General features: G+C 39.2%; 1 long non-coding RNA gene across 1 annotated transcript; it reads right to left on the bottom strand.

Moving 5' to 3' along the window:
* Nucleotides 1-340: 340 nt before the first annotated feature.
* On the bottom strand, nucleotides 341-4,102 carry LOC116863401. Its single transcript, XR_004381817.1, has 4 exons — nucleotides 4,045-4,102; nucleotides 3,532-3,567; nucleotides 1,693-1,814; nucleotides 341-581 (listed from the first exon to the last, which is right to left on the bottom strand). It is a non-coding gene; the product is annotated as an uncharacterized LOC116863401 (long non-coding RNA).
* Between the last annotated feature and the right edge of the window lie 2,111 nt (nucleotides 4,103-6,213).

The following is a 6,213-nucleotide window of genomic DNA, read 5'->3' as shown; positions in this document are numbered from 1 at the left end:
CCTCAGAATGTCAACCATGTCAGGTCAGTTCCCAGATGGCAGAGCTGCTTTCTTGCTTCTCACCTCATAAGTCATTACAGAATAAAGTATAACCATGACTCAGTCAAGAGTAGAGTTTGATCGAATCCAAAATGGACATTGGTGCCTGGTAAATGTTGATAAGTGCATTCAAGTGAGAGAACCTTTAGTCTCTAGTGATGGGCCCAAGAACTGTGTCTTATGTTTAAAAATTGGGGACACATGTACAAAGTCCAATTCACAGTCCTACAGAAAGGACTAGAAAAAATTCAAAGTATCTGTCACTGGGATCGACTGAATCATTAGACAAGCACTCTCCAACCTCTTAAAAATATATGATTTTGTTGCTACTCAATGTTACTTTTTATTTGAAAACAGATAAACTGATTAGGGATAAGACAGAGATGATAGACATGTTAAGAGTCAGGGTTAAACCAATTGAAGGGACATTGTGGCCAAGCCCAGCAGGATCAATTGCAAAAGGCCCAGGCTTCCTTCATCTTAGTGATTATTCAAATCTAGATTTTTCAAATCTAGTTTATTCTTAATCTTGTTGATGACACCTGCAAGAGAATAAAATATATTGTCAAGAGGGTTTCAAAAAAGGGTGAAGAACGTGGCTTTTTTGGGAGTCTGTAAGAACACTAGCAAATGTCAAATGACACTGAACTCCATAGAGTCTTAGGAACATGGTATGTTCATCCCAAAAGAAACACGATTGGCAGCCCATGACAGGAGCCTAGGGAAGCTGGTGTTTTGGGAAAACAGGAAGTAGGCCAATATGTATTAGTTTCCCCTTTACTATAACTCAGAGTAAACCAATCTTCTTCTCAAAAGGGATGAATACTTCTATTTCCTCCCACAGGCTGCCACTACACGTCCTTGAGCAAGGTGAAAAGCAATGGCCCCAACACTGAAAGACTATAAGCCATTTGAAAACGTTTCCTCAAGACTTTGATTGTTTAGGTACAAATCCAATCTCTCCCACATGTTCAGGGGAAAGTCTTTCATTGTTAGTTTTCCATTTCTTCATCCTTACAGTGTTTACCTAGTAGAATGACTCTGAAATTTAAATTACATTGATATGTGAATTGTATACCAAAATACCTGGCATATGTCCACACTCAATAAAATTTGTAATTGATGTTCCATGAGTGTGAAGGACAGGAAAAATTAATCAGGATTAGAAACTCTGTACTTTTTTGATCCTCTATGATTGTCCAAATTCGCAAAAGTATCCTGAATAATGTTACAAAGCTTCTGCCTCAAGAAAGCCTCATCTACAGCTATTGTCTATTTTTAGAAAAGTCTTTCAAGGAAACAGAAATTTTCTGATTAAAAAAAAAAAAACACATAAATAGTTACCTGGCCCCAGGGAAACACTTACTTCAGTCCTTCTAATGACATTTCTACTAAAGAAGAGTTTTCCCAATGAAATGCTAACATTTTAAGGCCATGCAGATAATATTGGAGAATAAGAGGCTGCAAACTCGGACTCCTCTGAGATGTATCTGTTCACTTGATTTGTAAAACCAAAAACAATAAGAGAATAATGAAAACAGAACTATCTCATGGCTTCTCCCTCCTGCCCCCAAAATAGACTTTACCAGGAAAGTAGAAAATCCAGGAATCCAGGAACCCCATAAAGGTAGCATGTAAGTAACTTGGACTTACTCTTTCAAACATTGGTGGTTTGAGCAGAACTGGTCATGGTGGTGGGAACTGTGGTGGTGGTGGCATCAGTGGAGGCAGTAGCTGATTTGGAGGTGGGCCCCACAGTGGTGGATTTGGGACAGCTGAAATTAAGTGGAAAAGATCCAAGCTGAGACACTTGACTCTTCTCCAGGAAACAAAATTTGTCCCACTGAACTTGGAGGACTCTGAATTCATCTCTGTAAGTGTCAACAATCCTGTCATACCTTCACCAGACTACCCACTTTCCTTTGGCCTCTCTCTTCATACCCCCGCCTTGTAGCACTATAAGAATTTGGGTTTCCCTCCAAGGACTGTGACACTAAGAGAAGATACATGCAAAATGTTCTCCCAGGGATGAGCATATATCATATGTGTTCTTATTCATAGGGATCCTGGCTCAGAGGCAACAAGAGAACCCCTAGTGGGCTGACTTTCTGGTGCCCATCCCTGGGCTCACTTGGCCTCTTTAGTTTCCAATGAAGCATGAATGAGTGTGAGTAGTGGAGTAAACTATATAGGAGAAGAGAAGAAAGAATAAGATCATGCATTTCAGATTAGCAATAGGATCTCTTTTCTTTGGATGAAACACGATCTCCTTCTTCAGGTTCTGGCCTGAAATGGGATTATATTTGTCTCGCTTGTTGTTCAACTTGGAATCCATCTATTACAGTACTATCTAGGAGAACCACATTAGATGTAACAGGAGAAATTAGTACTCTTCTGGCAATAATAAAAGTAAGCAAATGCCCTATCAATAATCCCATGTTCAAAGGTAATGTGGCAAGATTGATGATAATTATCACTCTCTGCACCTTACACCAGAGCTCCTGACAGATAACCAGAGTTAGACCCAATAGTTGTGAGTTGTGTCTATCTCAACAAGTATATAGTTCATTCTCCATACCCACACTCTAGCCCTACTGTCTTGGTTCTCATTAAGAAGATGAGACAGTGTTTTCAGTTGACTCCACATGGCAGGTAGGACATATGGTTCAGTGTGTGAGGTCTGACTGCAGTCTATACCTTTATGACCAAAGGACACAGGTCCCCAGCTATGAAGCACAAAAGAGAAATCTTCCTCATGTCTTCATGAGCACAACACACATTGAATTGGACATACAGGACAGTGTAGGAGAAGCCCAAGAAATACTAGAGCATTGGTCCAAAACCCACGGAATGGGAGAAGATATTTGCAAATGACAGTACAGACAAAAGGTTGATATCCAGGATCTATAAAGAACTCCTCAAAACCTTGGGTTTCAAATCAGAGAAGAAAATGCATGGCAGCCTGGGAATAAGGTATATATACTTCTATAAGGACCAAAGTTTAGGGTCATCCTGCTACTTCACCCTTAAATTCCATAGTCTCTATTCCACACTCCCATGTGCTTCTAATGCCCACATTTCTACATTGTTTTCAGCATCTACATTCTCTTCCATGTTCCTGACACTTATTAACCCTTCTTTTCACTCTGGTCATATACTCAGCCTCAAAATTTATGGTAATCACAAAGGCTATACATGCATCTCCCCAAATTAACAGACCACAGTTTCAGACCACATTCCCTTGTCATTTCTGCTACAGGATAATGAGTAATTAATCCACAATTTATGTAAATCCATGTCAGAAGCTTTATATTCTCTAAAAATGTATAGGAAATAAGAACATTTTGTATGTTCACAATGAACTTTAAAAACTAGAATGTGACTTTTCGTGACTTTTGTTCTCAAGAGTCTCTACATTGGCTGCCATGGCTGCTTTGACAGGAGGCTGGGATGAAAAACCATCATAACAGGAAGGTGTAAACACACACTTACTAGTAGAGCTATCAGATGGAACATCTGTTGTAGTCTCTGAAAGAGAAAAAGAAAAAATAGGTGTAAGTTGACCAACAGTTTTGAAGGTAAGGCAAGACAGAATATGGAAAATATTGCAAGATTTCACAACTGAAGAACCTTAAGTTTTCCTACACATGTTGAGAGCAGAGATGAACAGATAATATGAAGCCCACAAAGCCCCACAAATTTTTCTACATTTTTCCTTTCCTACAATCCACCTTTGATGTATTTATTAAATATATTGTCCTGAAATAACACTGAAGTTGCATTCCAAGGTTAAAACAACAAAGACCTGACTGAATTGTCAAAGGCTAAAGGGAGAGTCCTCTCTATCTTGAGTGGTGAGGCAAAATGGAGATGGAACGAGGGTACTAGATTGGAGGACACAGGTGCAAGCATATAAAGCCCCTCTAAAACCCCCATCCATGCAGAATTTATATGGTGATATCCTCTTGCTCCAGACCTTATTTTCATGTAAGTATGTTTACTTACGGCCTGAGACCAGGAAGGTGGAAACTGCCACCAGTACCAGCATCGCCAAGACCTTCATGTTGGTAAATTGATTAGCAGGGAGCACATATAGGAAAGTGTCAGACCTCAGGAGGAGGTAGGATTCTGACTCCAGCAGGCCACATCATGACATTATAGAGGCAGAGGGCACCAATCAGGGACTGCCAGACCAGAATCTGGGCTAGTTAATGCCAGGAAATGAGTCAACAGCACAGCCAGAAGCCCTTTGGAAAGATCACCTAGTCCCTTGATTCTGGCACAGGTCTTAAGTCAAGAGTTTCCCATATTTGAACATTTTCCAGAGAACAATTTTGCTTCAGGCTCCCTCTATCTTGTATGGTAGGGTGGCCCCATGATTACCAGCTCTGCTGACAAGCTGAGGGGCCTGATAGCCAGCTTTGTGGGATTACTCAAACCTACAGTGCTCCTTTCATACACATTAGAAGATGGATGACTACAGCTTTCTTAGTTCTAGGTTTCCTCAAAGCAGAATCATCAGGGAATGGCAGCTGCTCTCAGAACCATCCACCTAGGTCAGGCTGTACCTTCCTCCAGCGACAGCCTCCTTCATATACATGTAGATACTCTCATCCGACACACAGTGACCCCACACTGACAGGATCTCTCTGGATTTGAGTACTTCTTGTGGAGAAATTCAAAGTCAAAAAGAATAAAAATGGAAAATGAAATGAACATTTGTTAATTAATGCAAGCATGAATCAATTCATTCACGCAACAAAAATATACTGACCACTACACATTAGAGAAACAAGGAGCAAAGCACATAAAAATTCCATGTGACATGTGCAGTTATGGGTATTTATCTATTACAAAGTAAAAAGAAAGGAAGGAAGAAATGGAGGTAAGAAAGAGGAAGGAAAACAGTGTGTAGTTTGTAAAATGATGAGACCTAATAAATAACATAGGAAAGAAGAAAGGAGAGTATCTCTGATGACAGAAAGTAAAGTTATAATCTTAGATAAGGTATCCAAAAAAAGCATGATAGAAAAGGTGATACTAGAACAAAGCCTTAAGGATGCTAAGGAATCCATCCTATCACATTTGGGAACAAAGATGTGTTCTGAGGAAAGGAAAGAATGGATACAAGTCTCTTATTCCTTCAGGTCTGCAGTTGTTGAGTAGGGCCTGACACTGCACCACGACTTGTCAAACTACTTGCCTTAATTGTCACACAACCCAGCTACTAAGTAAATGCAACAATGAAGCAAAACTCCACATTCACATCACAACCAAGTGTGGGACTCTCCAGGACTCCAAGGAGAGGTTCTGAACGTGTCTTGGAAAAGCTGGAAATAGTGAGAAATCACTATCTTCTAAAAGTTCCTTTGCAGTTAATTGATCTATTATTTTAATGCTGCTCTTCTTCATACAAAGTATACCTTTTTTTATAATATATCCTCAGTGGGAGAATCTCTGACCTATGCACAGCAATGAATATCTATTTCCACTTTGTATTGAACTACACTTGATATTGAATCTCTGACCTATGGAACATCAATGAACATGTATTTCCACTTTTGTATTGAACTATACTTGATATTTAACATTGTGTAAATTTAAGGTGCACTACATGTTAATTTGATACATTCATATATTGTTATACTATTGTCATTAAACCATTAATTTCCACCTCTATCATGTTATATAATTATCATTTCTTTTTTAAAGGTTTGCATAATTAAGTTCTACTCTCTTGTCAAGTCTGATGATTGTAACAAAATATTGCTGTCTATATTGTGCCTATCAGTATATTGTGCATTAGATCTCTGGGGCTTAAAAATCATCAGGGAATGCAAATTAAAACCACAATGAGATATCACCCCATACCTATTAGAATGGCTGCCATCAAGACAAGAGATAACAAGTGTTGACAAGTTTGTGGAGAAAAGAGAACAGTACACTGTTGGTGGGAACGTAAACTGGTGCACCCACTATGGAAAACAATATAGAGATTCCTCAAAAAAAGAAATATAGATCTATCATGTGTCCAGCCATCTCCCTTCTGAAATGAAAAGGAAATGAAAACAGTGTCTAAGAAACATCTGCCCTCCCCTGTTTACTGCAGGGTTATTCAAAATAACCAAGATGATGGAAACAACTATATGCCCATCAGTGGGTGATTGGATAAGG

The sequence above is a fragment of the Lontra canadensis genome, unplaced genomic scaffold (genome assembly GCF_010015895.1).
Source record: "Lontra canadensis isolate GAN:19392208 unplaced genomic scaffold, GSC_riverotter_1.0 scaffold1075, whole genome shotgun sequence".
NCBI classification, from domain to species: Eukaryota; Metazoa; Chordata; class Mammalia; order Carnivora; family Mustelidae; genus Lontra; species Lontra canadensis.
The sequence above is the reverse complement of the archived record's forward strand: the minus strand, read 5'-3'. Positions and strand labels throughout refer to the sequence as shown.